The following is a 17,498-nucleotide window of genomic DNA, read 5'->3' as shown; positions in this document are numbered from 1 at the left end:
ATCTCAGAATCTTTTAAGATGAATACAGATATAAACAGTATTCTAAATGTGTTTTCATAACAATTTTTTTTTTAAATTTTTCTTGCTGTAAAGATATTTTTTTCCGTATTCTTAACAAAAAATTTTATAAATAATTTTTATTTTTGAGTTTCCCTCTTTCTTGTTTTGAAAGACAGGAATTTTAGAATTTATTGTGTTTTATTAATAATAATTATTCTAGGCGTGAGAATAATTATTATTCCAGATGCACGATTGATTATTATTCCAGTTGCATGAATGATTATTTTTCCATTTGCGGTTTCATTAATTTTTATTTTAGTCTGGATGAAAGTATCAAAAATAGAAGTAATTATTTACATTAAATTAACTGATGTTCGAGAAAAATGCTTTCAAAGATTTTTTTTTATTTCTAATAAATTTATTCTTAAATGTATAATTCTGTGAGTAGTATCCAAAATTAAATATATAATAAAAAACTGATTTAGCAATATAGGGAATTTTTGTAAAATGTATGCCTTCCATCAGATAATTAATAATTACTGATAACGTAAAATAATTGAAAAATAAAAAAAATATTAATAAAGTTTTTTCTTCAATCCTCATTACTCCATAAGATATTAATATTTGAAAAACGTAGAGATTGCAAAGATATTACCAAATACATAATTTGTTGTCTTTTGACGAGCATATATGTAAAAATATGTTTTTCATTTTATATCCCGAATAGATAATTTTGTATACCTGTGTGTAGACATTGTATGGCCTATACTCTTTGACTAAGAGCTTCAAACGTTGGCATAAATTTTCTTAAGTAAGAAGAAAATCAACATCTAAATGATTGTTTTATTATTTTAATGAAACATTTAATTAGATAAAACAATTGAAGTTTCATAATTTTTCTTCTCAAACTTCAAAAAATATCATTGAACAAAAATGATTGATTTAGGGTGAAGAAGCTTGTAACCAAAGGTGGTTGGTAATGGAATAAAATTAAAAATCTACTTTAATTACTGAAATGCTTATTTTTCACAGTTTTATAATTAGTTGATGCATTCAATCTACGGAATGAATTGTTTCGAATCATCAAAGAACCAATATAATAGTTAATAGTAAATATATTTATAAATTCCATGTATTATTTTTATCAAATCATAAAGAATCTTCACAAACTTCAAAAAATATCATTGAACAAAAATGATTGATTTATGGTGAAGAAGCTTGTAACCAAAGGTGGTTGGTAATGGAATAAAATTAAAGATCTACTTTAATAACTGAAATGCTTATTTTTCACAGTTTCATAATTAGTTGATGCATTCAATCTAAGAAATGAATTGTTTCGAATCATCAAAGAACCAATATAATAGTTAATAGTAAATATATTTATAAATTCCATGTATTATTTTTATCAAATCATAAAGAATCTTCACAAACTTCAAAAAATATCATTGAACAAAAATGATTGATTTAGGGTGAAGAAGCTTGTAACCAAAGGTGGTTGGTAATGGAATAAAATTAAAGATCTACTTTAATTACTGAAATGATTATTTTTCACAGTTTTATAATTATTTGATGCATTCAATCTAAGGAATGAATTGTTTCGAATCATCAAAGAACCAATATACTAGTTAATAGTAAATATATTTATAAATTCCATGTATTATTAAAATATAAATATATCCATGTATTATTAGAATATAAAAAGTTTTAATTTATATCCTGAGAAACATGATAATTGTTGCATGAATAAGGCATAGAAAAATTAGTTGAATTATTAGGAAAATCAGTTTTAGAGCATTAAAAAAGTTTTAAACAGGTTCTACATTCTATGACAATAGTTGCCAATAAAACGATATTTTTTGCTACACAAAAGCTTAAAACTTCTGTTTTATTAAGCTGAAAAATATTTCTACAGTTAGTTCAATCTGACAGAAATTACATTACCTAAGAAAATTTAATATTTAATTATTGTTATACTCTGTACTAGAACTGTATTATGGAACAGCAATTATCTAACTGTAGCAAGCGTACCATTAATTGCAAAATTACATTTATTTCCTTATAATAATTTAAATTCCAAACATATAAAAAAACTTTAAAAAAATTGGTTTTTACCTTTATAATATTGAAACAAATATTGACTTAAGAAACTATATTTTCTTTCAAATGCGATCAATTAAAAATAAGTTTAGGACAAATGACGCTGGAATTTTTAAATATGCCTCAAAATGATAAATATTAAATCCTAAATTTCGAAAATCATTAAAATAAAACAATTTTATTCTTCTCATTAATTTTCATTAATAATGAATCTTAATTGCTATTAAATATTTTTCCCTCCATTTCATACGATATAAAATTTATTTATTAATTTAATATCAAAATGCATCCAGAATGCAATAGAACAATTGAAAAATATTTTATTCGTTAATTATAAACACATCATTAAGGATAGTTTGATTTTGAATCTGAAAATAACTTTTAGACAGTGCATATATTTTTATAAAAGTTAAAAGCATATGCAATGAATATATACAGTTTTTAAAAAGCATAGCGTACAAAATTTAATGAATCTAGAATTAATAAATTTGATTTTGTACAAAATTTGATTAATCTGATTTTTCTAATTATATTTAAGTGCATTTTAATTACAGATAAAAGAGAGATTGAAATCTTCAACAATTTATACGTTCTTTGGAATTCTCTAAACCATCCAGTTTTAATCTGAAAGAAGATTGTGTACTTCAAGATCCTTACCTGTTCCTTCAATACTTCAACAGTACTTTTATTATGTACTTCTATCTTTTTAAACTTTCTCATCATTTAATCATTTTCTGTGATTTAAGCTAAAGGTAAGAAGAACATTTTAGAATTGATTAAAGTAAATTTGTTCGTGAAATTTCCTTTTGCCTCATTAATCATAAACTGAAGTTCCAATAAATGTTGACGTGCCATCTGCGTTAAATCTGAATGAAATTTTAGGAAATATTTTATTAATAAAACTCAACGTCTTTTTAAATCTGCCTAGTCATTTATCAATAAGAAATATTCTTCAACTGATAAATCTTTACTCCTGAGTATAATGGAATATTAGGATTTTTTTTCTCAAAAAACTTCTAAACTTGAAATAAATCAAAAACTGAAATTATTTTTTATAATAAAATATGTTATCATTGTTCTTTTATAATATATTAATAGTAAATGCAGTATTGATCATTATTACAACACATAAAACACATGATTTTCTAACAATTCATTTAATATACGTAACTGCTTTAAAACTTGGACAACTGATAAAAAATATTAAAATTGCTTTATGAAAAACTACTTTGAAACATTTAAATACATATTCAAAATTGTTTAAGATTTAAAAAAAATTGTTTATTTCATTTTTCATTTACTATAAAAATTTAACAATAAATACGCTACTTTTATAATGTTCTAAAAATTTAAATATAAAATGTTTAATAATTCAATTTTAGGATGTAGTAATGCTGCATTAAAATATACCACGGTTTAATAAATTGTATCGTAATACAAGAGCGGACTTTGTTTTTGTTTTTTAATTCTTTCGTTTAGAGTTTGTAAATAAGGCATATAATTAAACTATGTATAAATATTCACAAATAATTTGCATAATTTCGATAAATATTCATTCTTTGATGATAAAATTATTTTAAATCTTTTGAAAAATTCTATAAAAGAAATTAAATGTTATTAATGAGGAAACTTTCCAAGTTTTGTTTCAGTATATTATCTATTTATATGGAAAATTCTTTGAATTCTTAACACTGGCCTTAAAGCAATTTAATTACTTTTTCCACTACAATTTTTAATAGTTTCTGCACATATTTTAAAAATAGTAAATAATAAGAATTTAAATAAGAACTATCACTAGTTTTTTAAAGATATATTAAACTACTTTTTAGAAAATATTTTAACCCGAAATAATTTAAGGATTCGTAAAAAAAAAAAATGTGTAATTCAACACAAACTAAAATTATTTCATTAATATATGCAATTTCTGTTCAACATATTTACTAATGAATTCATCGATAAGTTCTTTTGAATATCTTTTAACCATTCTTTAAACATTTTTCTTTTAATTTCAGATTAAATCTATACAGCATATGCTTTTTTTCCTTCCGATAAGTTTTTCACAAAATTTTTCCATGAACTAACAGTAAAAGAACATTATCTTATACAGCTTCAAAAAACATTCAATTTGGAAATTTGCCAGTTTCTTCAATAGCCATTCGTTTCTGTAGATTCTTAATAGCTTTTCTATCATTTTTCATACAACCCTTTTCTCTTTCTTGAAATAAAATCAAAAAGAAGACATTTGCAGCACTTTCTCTATTCATGATTCAATCTGGCAATAAAATATTTTGCTTATAAATATAGATTAATAAATGACCATCCTTTTTGAAAAGCATATCATGGTTGTTAGTAGATTAAAAACATAATTATGAAAAAAGTGCTATTTTTTTTAACAATTCATGATGTTAAATTATTCAGAAAAGATTAAAAATTATGTTAAAAAATTGTTCAGAGAAGTAATTTTAGAACTGAATTATATAAAAAAGATCTTTAAAATTAGTTCAATAAATTTCAAAAATGAATTAAATAATTGCAAAATTTATGGCTATAAATAGTTAAAAATTACATGCAATGAAATGTTGAAATCACTACTAATATTTAAAATAAATGTGTGTAAGTGTCCATATGTGTGTTGACGCTCTACAGGCTAAATCATTTTCCCTATAACTACCAAATTTGTCACATATTTATCTTGTAATGTGGTTAAGTGTTTCAAAATTTTAGTTTTTAAAAATTAATTTTAATACTTTTATAAATATTTTTATATAGCGATATTTTTCAAAGATATTATTTCCAACACATAAATTTTACACTGTTCCAAAATTTCATTTTTTAATGATACTAATTTTTTCTAAATTTTGGCAATTTCTTAAAAATTATTTTTTGCCTTAAATTACATTAATTTATTGCCCTGAATTCTATTACTGCAGCCAATATTTGATCGCATGGTTTTCTTCCCTTCTTGATAATAAAAGCGAGGTTACCGTTTAATATAACTGTGTAGTTTACAAATTCAATAAAAAAAGTGAAGTTAAATTCCCTTCAAATTTAAGTGATGGATGAAACACTAATAGATTTTAATAACCCTATAATATAAAGTGTCCAATACCCTGTGACATAATGAAAATGACTCTGAAGTATATATGTAAATCAGTTATAATTCGGTTCTAATGTCTTACAAATTTGTATAATTTTGACCATTAATAATAATATAAATCTTTGGGTCCCTATCTTATTAGATCTATTTACCAAAGCTACTATTTGTTATTTCCCAACATTTTTTTCATCATTATTCCACTTCAATTAATTAATCAATTTCCTTTAACTTAATTCGCTAATTAATTGATGAATGATTATTGAAAGGTAGAACGAAATCTCTTTTCAGTATAGCATTATGTTAAATAATTTTGCTGTAATTTTAAATTAATTTTCTTGTGAAAATGAGTTGACTACACAAAACTTTATGTTAACATATGTAACTTTTATATCTGGCTGGGGTAGAAATTATGCACATGATATTACACAAAGGTGGTAAATGTCATGGGATAATGTGTCGGATCTCCTTTTGTTTGGCGAAGTGCAGCAACTCAGTATGCTTTCAATAAATGGTTGGAAGTCCCCTGCAGAAATATTAATCCATGTCGCCACTATAAAGCCCATATGTTGTAGTACTGGCTACTTTTAACCATTGATGGGACATGCCTTCTATTAGAAGGGTTGCGACTTGGAAAGTGAGGGCACTTCGCCCATAGTTTTTTGTTATGTTCCTAGCATTCCGTACTTCCATGCTAGGGCGATTCGATGTAGTTATGGATATACGTCTTTATAGCACCTTATTTTATAGCGCTATGTCCAGTGAAAAAAAAACTCAAAAATTACAGTGAAATCGTCTTTTACTTGGGTTAATAATAATGATGAGTATTCATTACTTTTCATCATTAGTTAATATGAAATCATTGTTTCATTTGCTTGACATTAAATTAATAATAAAAAATAATGACATTTAATTATTAATGAAAAAAAAATTCAAAGATAAATCCTAAAAATGTCATTAGGTGAAGTTGAGTGATCAGATTATTAAAATGACGTTTTAACATTATTAATACAAAATTACGTTGCACATAGAAAATATTGGATGAATCCGTTAACAAACAATTGAATCACGAAAATGGTTGGGAAATACTTATCTGAAAAATATAAGTTTCCGCATATCAATTAGTTAATAATTCATTAAAGCAATTGAAATCATTAGAATAAAAATCATTTTCTTTCTTTTAGAAACAAACCAAAAATTATATGGAAAATTCTATTTTATCTATACAAAATATATTTCCTTTATAATCTGCTAATTATTATAGATAATTATTTACAACTTTGTATAGTCAAATTATAAAAAGACTTTGAGTGAGCAATATCTAATAATACTGATTTGTTAATCCCATGTTAATGTAAATGTACAAATCCCGTTGTATCTAGTATCAATGATTTATTGATCGGAAAATGTTAGCATACTAAATCATTGCTGTCTTTCGAGATAGATGAGTTAGAATAAAATATAGCATGCTGTTTCCATTATCAACAAATATTAATGACGTTTTTTTTGAGAATTGATGTATGCGTACAAATATGTAACCTGTTCTACCTACAAAGAAACCCAATTTTGTTTTTATATGCTGAAATTTTAAGTTATCTGTAGTTTAACTAGCAAGTGAAATAAAATGAAAAAGTTACGGCTAGATTATTACTCAGATATTCTTTCTAGAGATTACTCGATTTTCATAAATCAGTGGTTGCATTTTAATTTTAATGATCCAGTTTCCTTCTATAACACAGATCGCAAATTTTTAATAAAATATATACACAATTGTTCAGAGCATGAACATAAAATTGTGCACCTCAATACAAAAAAAATGGATTCTTGCAAAGAAAATGTACCTTCATTACGCCTTGAAGATTCGACTCCATGCATCCTACTTTGTATCCTGCCATTCCAATGGAAATCATTATCATCACAATGTGAAATGCTAACATCATTTACATAAAGACATTTCTAGTTGATATCAGAAGAGGAAAGTCATCTTAAATATCACTTTGCATGCGAAGTTCGCATTTACATCAAGCTGCTCCGTAAGTGAAATAGGAAAAGAAGTCAAATGCGTGTCATTTTACTGCAATGCATCTTTTTCAGAATCTCTTTTGTGCATATACATGCCCTGCTCACATGGCCAATATTCTTTCCCATCGGAAAAGTAAGTGCTAAAAAAGATTCACCCGGAAAGAAAAAAAAAAGAAGTTTCCAGAAGAATTTATCTGTTATCCAGTGATGGGAAACTTTGTAACGAATCGGAAAATGTTCGTTTTAAATATCTCTCCGGGAATCGTAATGAGTATCGGAGGGAGCAAATTTCCTCCAAAAGCTGTATTATTTGCTGAGAAGTCTGTAATGAAACATTTTCATGGGATAGCATTTATTTCGGGTGAATTCTTAGATGGGTAAAAGGTATCAGGAAAAGATACAATTTCTTTGATATATAGGTAAACCCGTTTTAACAATCTGAAAGTTATGGCTCGTCGTAAATTATATATATAAAAAAACAATGTTAGGAATCTTAATCTTTTTTTTGAATTTAAGTATAACTATAATAAGTTATTATTAATAGATTCTGTCATTGTTGCTACGAGGGTGGTACTTTGTCATGAATAAATTATCTATTGGGAATATCAAAAGATTCACAAATCTTCGGAAGAATTTTATTATTTAGGGGAATATCTGAAAGAAAGTAATCTTACATTTTGAGCATACATTTTGAGTTCTTTATTGGCTCGGGAGCAAAGAGGTACAACACGACTTATATATATATATATATATATATATATATATATATATATCCCCACTCCATCGTTAAATTTGTTAAAACATTATCTATGATAGATTAAAAGAGGAATAGAGATTTGTTCAGAATTTTGTCTATAGTTATTTAAGCATGAATGTTATATTATATAAGCTTTATATAAGTTACAGATAAAGTGCAGAAATCAGTTACTCTTCACATTATCTAGGGTTATCAGTGAAAATTTGAAAAATTGGGTCTTTTCTCAAAATATCTAGGTCATCTGCGAATTACCTAGATAATCTGCACATTATCTACTATCAGTTACTCTTCACATTATCTAGGGTTATCAGTGAAAATTTGAAAAATTGGGTCTTTTCTCAAAATATCTAGGTCATCTGCGAATTACCTAGATAATCTGCACATTATCTACTATCAGTTACTCTTCACATTATCTAGGGTTATCAGTGAAAATTTGAAAAATTGGGTCTTTTCTCAAAATATCTAGGTCATCTGCGAATTACCTAGATAATCTGCACATTATCTACTATCAGTTACTCTTCACATTATCTAGGGTTATCAGTGAAAATTTGAAAAATTGGGTCTTTTCTCAAAATATCTAGGTCATCTGCGAATTACCTAGATAATCTGCACATTATCTACTAAATACTCGTTAATTTGCACATCACCTACTAAGTACTCCTCAAAGTGAAAATAAGGTCTTTGTGGGAACAGCAAAATTTCTGTAAGCTTAAATTAAATGTTGTTTATTTATGTTTTGATATCTAAAGAACCAAATTAATACAGTCAAACAATCAACACATTATTTGATAGAATCAATGATCAGTCAATCGAAAAACTTTAATATTGTCACGTAGGTACTTTAGTGTCAAACTCAATGACACACACAAGAAGTAGAGCTAAGCCAATTTATTAACTCAACTCTGAACTGAGAACATAGTGACTGACAGATCTTCTGCTTTTATATTAGCACGGAAAGTTCCAGAATACTTTTCTGGAGACAGTAAGAAAAGTCCAGAACACTTATCTGGTAAACTAAAGAAAGGTCCCGAATCTTCTGGAACAGGAAATAAAGGAAAACATAAAATCAAGGAATTAAATATTTACATAAACTGTGATTCTCATTGTCTCTAGCGGGATTCGAACTTCTGATCTCTTGATTATGAGATCAGTGCTATGACTATTTGGAAATGGAGATTCAACTGCCTCTTTTCAATGCGGCAATAAAAAGAATCAAACAGTTTAAAATATATTTCAAATAAGGAAATTGGCATTATATTATTTATTTATTTTTCAATGATAAAAAGAATCAAGTTAATACAATCAAGCAAACAACACATTACTTGATAGAACCAGACATCAATCAGTTGAAAAATTATAATGCAAAGAATCAAACGCTTTTATATATTATTACAATAAAAGAAATGAATTTGCGAAACATATGAGGAATTATGCTTACTTATTAGTGCAATCTAAATATTATTGACACTTTGAGTTGCATAGAAATTGGTTTTTGCGACAAGCACCCTTTTTTGGGGGTACATTTAAGTTTGCAATCACTTTTTTTGAAACTCTGCCCGGGAATGGGTATGGAAATAAAATGAGAGGAACAAACGTTTGAACTTTAACGATACGGAAGCCACTAATGTGCACATTACCTAGTTAAAATACGATAAAATTTTGATTCCGCCCTTTTAACAGAGCAAATCAGTTAATCTATACGTTAACTGCTTTCGAGATTTAAGGGTAACAAATAAATATAAAAAATTGCTCTATCAATAATGAAAACTTCGATTTTTTTATTCATCTAGACGAAAACATAAACATTCTAATTTTTGAAACGATAAAATTGGCTATAAGTTTAAAACTAATTTAAATTATAAAGATAAATTTTTATCAAACTCATGAAAATTTAATTATTTGATTCTAAGTAACTCAGATGTTATTTGGGAATGATGATAAATGATAAAGTCTTTAACAGAGTAATCAATACACTATACAATATGCATTATTTAAACAGTTAATTCACATGCATCCTATTTCCGATGCAGCTACAGACCGAATTGCAATGCAATATATACATCTTGTTTCGCAACTCGCAAAGCGACGTTAAGCAGATACACCATATACATCCTACTAATTTCCTCCCAGGGCGCTAATTAAGCAAAATTAAATCTTCATTAAGCTTATGTGTGCAATTAATCAACTAATGATAGAAATGTAACAATAACGTGTGACAGATTCAGCTATGTAGAATTTTGTTTCAGTACCTCGGTGACTTTGAAATATTATTGAAGGTGTTATGGATTTTCTATATCACGAAATTAGAATGTGTCGCCAATGTTATAAGCAAGAGAAAACAATGATAATAAAGTTTAGATAAGAAATGAAATATCCGCAGAAAGTTCTCTTATTCACTGCTTCTTTTAGAAAACGTATTTTATTGTGCACATACTTTTAAATTTCTGTCATATAAAACTGAAGGATAATTGATGTATTAATGCACAGCTAAAGATTTCAATGAGATTTGTTATATAAAGAAGTCCTTATTTGAGTATTATATGTGGAACACATAGAAAAATCTTATCTTTTACTAATATATATTTATCTTATAAAAAAGAGTTTCATCAAATACAGATGAAAGAAACACTCTGTGTGCAATCTGTCAAAATATAAAACAATGATATTATTTCAAAAATACCAATATTTTTGTACTATAAGACAAAGAAATCGACAGAAAACAATTAAAGCAACTTTATACTTCGTTTGAAATTTTGTTGGAAAACAAATCCTTATACTATTAGTTAAATGATTCAACAGGATTTCGCAAGAGAATTTATTCATGTAATTAAACAAGTATAAAGTCTTCCTTACTGTCAGTTGGTTTAGAACTGTTGTGTAAAAATGAAACTTTCAAAATCTGCAGTTTTAACAAAATCATATGAAAAAACCCGGATGCAGTATTCTCCACGAAACTTTCTCTCATTATCTTCAATAAAAGTCTTATCTCCTTTCCTTTCGCATAAAATTAAGGAATGTGTAAGGCCCTGAATACCTAGCAGGGAAGTAGTGAACGATATTTGTGAAAATGCGTTTTTGGCATGAATCTAGCATTTTTACTGAATACATATTATAGTAATAATATGCATTTTGGATGACTTTTTTGAAGACAAATGACAGCAAATTTGGAGGCAACAACCACTAGCACATCTATTTAGCGGCCCTTTCAGAAGTTGAAAAAAAATTCCCATAGCATTTATGATAATAAACAAAAAATTATAAAAGTTGTTTTAAATATCTTTATTTCAGGCCCTTGTCATCGTTAGAAAGAAAATAGATTTACAAAATATTATGTACGTTAGTAATAATTACAGGCAAGATGAATGAGATATTGTGTGTGGCAAGAATTTGCGAACGCTTGCATGCAGATTTCAAGGTCATTAAAAAGATTTACCTCAGCACTAATACAGCTAAAAGGTAATTTTCAGAAGAAAATAACACAAATAACTTCCGAGAAAACAAAAAGGGAATATTGCTTTACTGTTCTGTGTGATAAACATAAAACAAATGTCGTCTACGCTGGTCAAACGTCTTCCCACAAAGTTGACCTAACTTGGTCCAGGTCAATGCATGACAATAGCCCCATTCATGGGTAGAGACATCAACAATGTTGTAAAGAGCTCAAATATTATAGAGTTCAACAAAGGAACAACGTTTTCTGCACTGCCTTGCATGTCTCTGTAAAGACCATTAATTTTTCAACTTTTATAAGGAATCAGTGACTCTATACTTTGGGGACGAAAGAACTGAATTCAACATTTTGGATTTTAGACTTAATGTCACACTCGCTAACCATTACTAATAAGTAATTTGTGTCCTTTATTCTGAAGTACTAGTGTATCTAATTTCGTTTACATGAACTATAATGACAAAATACATAGGATTTATGTTGTGACTTAATTACTAATACATAAAGTTATTCTTCGAGCCAATGGATGTTGCAACTTTTGATTTATATACTACTATCGAAAATGCATCGAATGTTTCAAGAAGAAGCCTTTGGATATTCATAACCTTTGATTTCCTCATATCCACATCCGACACACAGTAGTTGAAATAAATGACGATTGAGGAAGGGAGATGTCTAGACCAAAGTGTTAATATGTAGCATGGATGTCGTTTAGCAGTCATTACAGTTAGTAGAGGTCATATTCCTTTCTTAAATGCATCAGCTTCTTATGTAAGGCGATTCTGGACCTTTTTTCAGGAAAAAAGTTTTTTGCATATGTTGATTCTTTCCACTCCTAGTACCAAATAGCAGAACTACTACATGAATTTCTCATCCTGGAATGTGATTTCCAGAGGAGTAAAAGAGAAAATAACCAGCGACCGTTTTGACTACTTGTGTAAGTATATGATATTAGAGCCTAAAGTACAATTCGATATTTAAAATTTGTTACATGTTACTTCTAGAAAATAAAATGGTTTTAGTTACTGTAATTGAATTAACTTATATAAAATATGCTCGTACAGATTATGCAGTGGACATTAAAAAAAAATATTAAATAAAAAAACGAAATCTGCGATCGCAAATTTCAAGTTATCACGTAAAAACATTATTATTTTAAAGTCATTAATTGCCTTAATTAGTTTAAGTCATTAACCAGTTTAAGCCGGTTTGAAACAATTACGAGATTTCTCAATAAGTCTCTCTCTCTCATATATATATATAATTTTTTGAACCTTCATTTTCAATTTTTCTAGTTGGCAAACAAAGTTTTGGTGTTCGACTGATTTTGAGATGAAATAGCAGCTATGATGTCACAGTTATACATCAACCTTTTAATAACGCATCAGCTGACAAGGAAGCTTAAGTTATAAAAAGCAATACTGGTAAACGCAGGTCAACCTTTTAGGAACGCATCGGCTTTTAAAGACGCATACATAATAATAATTCAATACTGGTAAAAGCAGGTAAAAATAATATATGCGATGAAAAGATAATGATGAAAATTGCCATTTATGCTTTATTCATTGCCTACGCGATTTCAAGCTTCTAAACCCCCTAACCAAACAACATCATGTTCTCACATGATAATAAGAATGAGCAAAATATTTCAAATTCATGAATATACTTAAACTGGAGCAATCACGCTGCAAAAATACGAGAAGGTGGATTGCACCTATCCTATCCTTTATTACCTTGCTTCATTTTCAAAATGGGAGCTGACAAGAAATTGGCAAGAACAAAACACGCAGAATAAAAACGACGGGTCCCAGGTCTAGAACAACATGAAAAATACCTCCAGATCGAAGCAGATAATAAGAATCCACAACTTGAAGGGAAGGGAGTACGGGAAGAAACAAAAACAGAAATAACAGGGCAGACGAAACTCTAATCTTTGTCGAAAGAGAAACCATTTATCAATAGGGGTTTCGCCGTTGGCATGGACATAGCAGGGAACGGGATAGCACACAGTGTAATTGTACCTTAAAGCGGTAAGAAAAATGTTCTATTTTATTCTGTACCGATGATCGAATGGGACGGAGAGTAAATTCTTTAGTATTGATTCATTTCTCTTTTTTTTCATTGGATTTTCCGATGAATAAACGCACAAAATAAAATGCCAAGAGCAGAGATGTAGATTATTTTCCGATCTCTCGAAGTTTAACCTCAGGATGTATTTGATTGAAATAAGATAACTTTTTCCTTTCTTTTGATTCTTGTTCAAAACTAATACATTCCTATTCTACAACTTCCTAATGTCAATTTAGTTGCTTAGATTACGTGCTAAGGTTTTTGCGAGTTTTGTTTGTATATATTGGTCCAAAGAGATTAAAAAGAAAATTGGTTCGGCGAGGTTATAATGAATAGGTGGTAACGAAAAAGTCCAAAGAGGAAAGCAATATAGAACAGTAAAAGAAAAATACATTGATCATTAATTAGAATAAAGGATCACGATTTGGGAAAATACATGATGGTTTTCACAGATTACGCACATAATAAGGTATATTTTTACTTCCTGAAAATATTTTCTGAAAAAGAAAATAGAAAAAAAAGTCCTTATTTTCTATTGTTCATCGCAAAATAAATTTAGATGTCATTTGTCAATTCTAGGAGTTGAATATATTTTATGCCCTCTAATTAATAGTAGATTAAAACTAAGTATAAATGATGAACATGGATCGGAAGTTAGAAGTTGCCGGTTCTATAATCAATTCTAATTCTTCATCATTGTTATACAATAATGGCAGATTTATAGGCACCTAAGCAATGCATTGTTCGCTGCTATTTAGTAGATTTCCCAATTTTTCTTTCTGAGAAACACAAACGCAGGTCAAGTTCTTTTGAAATCGTCTTTCAGTATTGAACAAAATTTCGAAAGGGTAAGGTCAAAAGTTTTCGTTTTGAAAAAAGGAGTAATTGATGAAAATGAATTGGGTAAACAAGATAATGATTCTATTTTACGGTTGGAATCTTAAGTAGGATTATTCATAAATTGCTTACCCAGTACACACATAGGTAGTTGATTTTTCGCAGTGAGAGTGCTGGCTATTGGGAATTTTGTTGGTCTTAATTCAAAAGGAATCTAAAAGTACCATACCACCATAAACATCATAGCTCCATACATATCACTTGTGAGTATTTTAAGCATATTTAGAGTAGAAATAAAGAAAGAAAAAAAGAACAATATAAAATAGAAATTCACACAATGTAATGTAAATAAATCTGAAAACGTAAGAAAAAAAGTGGAATATATCACATTCGTTTTTTTTTTTTTTTTAATTATTCCATTTTACCAATGCACAAAATCGATAGTACAACAACAGCGAAAATCTATCGAATTATATAACGAATTATATACACTGTCAACGATATATACGATTTCAAGATTTAACGAAGACGAATTTACATTTATTTAACGGTTTTCTTCATACATTAAAATTATCGAAAAGTGTTCATTGTATTAAAGGAGTTCTATCAGAAACAAGAAGGTTAAAAATATCATTTGAGATTTTCATTATAATATTCACTAAGAAATGCTTGCCAAGATCATTTCTAATTTCCTCATTTTTTTTCCAAAATGGTTTCTATGAAACTGAAAAGTAGTTTAATGTAGACATATTTAAACTAATAGAAGAGATTTATCTTGATTTTTTTTTAAATCTCTTGCATATTAATTACATTTTGAGGAATTTGAAGGAAATGCAGTGGAATTCAAAATATCTCTTTTACGTAGCTTTATTTTCGTCAAAAGATTCGTTATCAAACATTCATTAAATTCCTTTCCATTAAATAGGGCATAGTTTTTTTTTCTTAGAATTCTATATTGTTTCATTATTTGATGGTGTACGAAAAGACAAAAAGAATCATTAATAGACATTTTTCAAATAGTACAAGATATTGAACGATTGAATATATTTTACCCTAATACTTGTTTCTAATAGAATTAAGATATGTTAGGAGTTTCTAATAGATTTTGAATTGTTATAGAGATTTTCAAATAATAACAAATTCTGCAAGTGTATACAGACAAATATCCTACGTAAATTACATAAGAATGTGACTTTAATTTAAGGAAATACTATTACATTTGTTTTAATTTTCATGTAATTTATTTTATTGATTATATGGTGAATGCCAGCCCTGTTAAACTGGAACAAGCTTAATGATTACAAATTTAGGAATTAAAGATAAAGAGCCATTCCTTCGCTAAATGACATAAAATATTCGCTGATATAGGATATATATAAAAACAGCGAAGAGAAAAAATAATTAACTAATAACTTTCACCTTTCATGGAAATACTTATTACTTATTTGCCTTGTTTACACAAAGTATAGAGAAAAAAAAATTTAACGCGAAACTAACATCACCAATGTCTTGTGAAATGTACAATGATTCCATTGATTATTGATAACAGAAGTTGGAGCATTGTTCTAGAACTTCTGTCTCCGCTTTTCCAAAATGACACACCAACAAACAAAGCTGGCCCAATAACTGAAAATAAAAACCGCTTCTTCGAAGGCAAGCATCAAAGACCATAATCCCTCTCAGAACTTCGTTCCCAATCTCAAACTTCGAAAAACCAAACCATTACTGGAGCGCTTTGGGAGACAACAAGTAATTGGAGCCTCGAAGAAGTTGACAGGACTTTTTTTTTTCCATTCACGGCAGGTCACCATCTGGACCTTTTGAGTGGTTCCAAGTCCAAACCATTCTTCCGTACGGCCTTCCCGGACATCTATATCCGGGTACAAAGGAACAGAGTTGAATAATTGATGGCCGAATCCAACGAAAGAGACGGAAACCGTCATTAGGCTCCGAAGTATACGGATGATAGAAAGAGACATTTTTATTCTGTTTTGTTTTATCCCTGTCTTTTATTTTTCTTTGACTTCCTTATATCACGAGAGTCTCTCGGAATACATTCAAATCGTTACATGAGAATGTTGTTTTACTAGAGATATGGATTTTATTGAAAATATGTTTAAGATGCTAATTATAAATTATTTTTAAACCCTTAAATGCCGAACATTGTCCTCTAACAACATAATTAATTTTGTTTTCTAAATTATTATGGGAATAAAATTGAAGCTCTAACATCAATAGAATCGTAATGAAAATGTTATTAAATTAAATCACAGCATGCTCATAACAGCATGAATAATGATGAATAAACTGTTATTTATAATTTGCGACAGCATATTCTTTTTGCTTCATGTGTACGACTGATAATACCATATTTTATTCTGTAATGATGAATTAAAAAATAGCCACTTGGGATGAATGGTAATTTAATAAGTATTTATCATTGATTCAAAATATTTTACTAAACGAATACCAAATGCCACCAACTGAAAACAAGCTGCTTTCTACTGTAAATTACACTTTAAGATATATGATTTTTAAAACAATTCATCATGTCTAATTCAAGAAATAAAAATCAAAAGGTAATTTTAGATCAATTTTTAGAAATCCAAGCATTTGATGGTATAATAATTATGTCTTAAAAGTTATTTTATAATAAAAGTTATTTTATTAATTTGAAAATCTTGCTCAGTTTTATATTGTTTTGTTTAGTTCAACGTTAGCCTGAAGGAAATATTATTCATAGAAATGAATTCGACGAATAATAGGATATATTTCTGTGATAATTTTAGATATTTCTAGTAGTAAAGTGATAATCTACCCTGGTTTTATGATTTATTTATAAAATATTTAAAGTGTTACTAAATTATATTGTTACCAAATTACAAATTTTGCTTCTTTTTTTCTTTTCAAAAAAAAAAAAAACTGTGCGACATTTATAAATTTGCTGTTATACTGTATTCATAAAACAATCACTAGCTAAAATTTATATTATCACACAGACGGCAGCTAATTAATTTCCTGGTTAATTAGATAATTCGATACATTTATCTTAGTTTTTTTTTTTAATTTTTTTTTTCTGATTTAAATAAAGTTTTGCAGAAATTTTAAGTTGGCAGAAAAAAAAATGTTAACAAAATTCTAGTTTACAGCTGAAGACTAATATTTCAATCTAA

At 27.8% G+C, this 17,498-nt stretch overlaps 1 protein-coding gene across 3 annotated transcripts in view; it reads right to left on the bottom strand.

The window, feature by feature from the left end:
* Nucleotides 1-17,498, bottom strand: part of LOC129981225 (neural cell adhesion molecule 2-like) — a 1,216,049-nt gene that overhangs the window by 811,907 nt on the left and 386,644 nt on the right. The gene's annotated exons all lie outside the window — the stretch shown is intronic.

The sequence above is a fragment of the Argiope bruennichi genome, chromosome 8 (genome assembly GCF_947563725.1).
Source record: "Argiope bruennichi chromosome 8, qqArgBrue1.1, whole genome shotgun sequence".
Classification (NCBI taxonomy): Eukaryota; Metazoa; Arthropoda; class Arachnida; order Araneae; family Araneidae; genus Argiope; species Argiope bruennichi.
The sequence above is the reverse complement of the archived record's forward strand: the minus strand, read 5'-3'. Positions and strand labels throughout refer to the sequence as shown.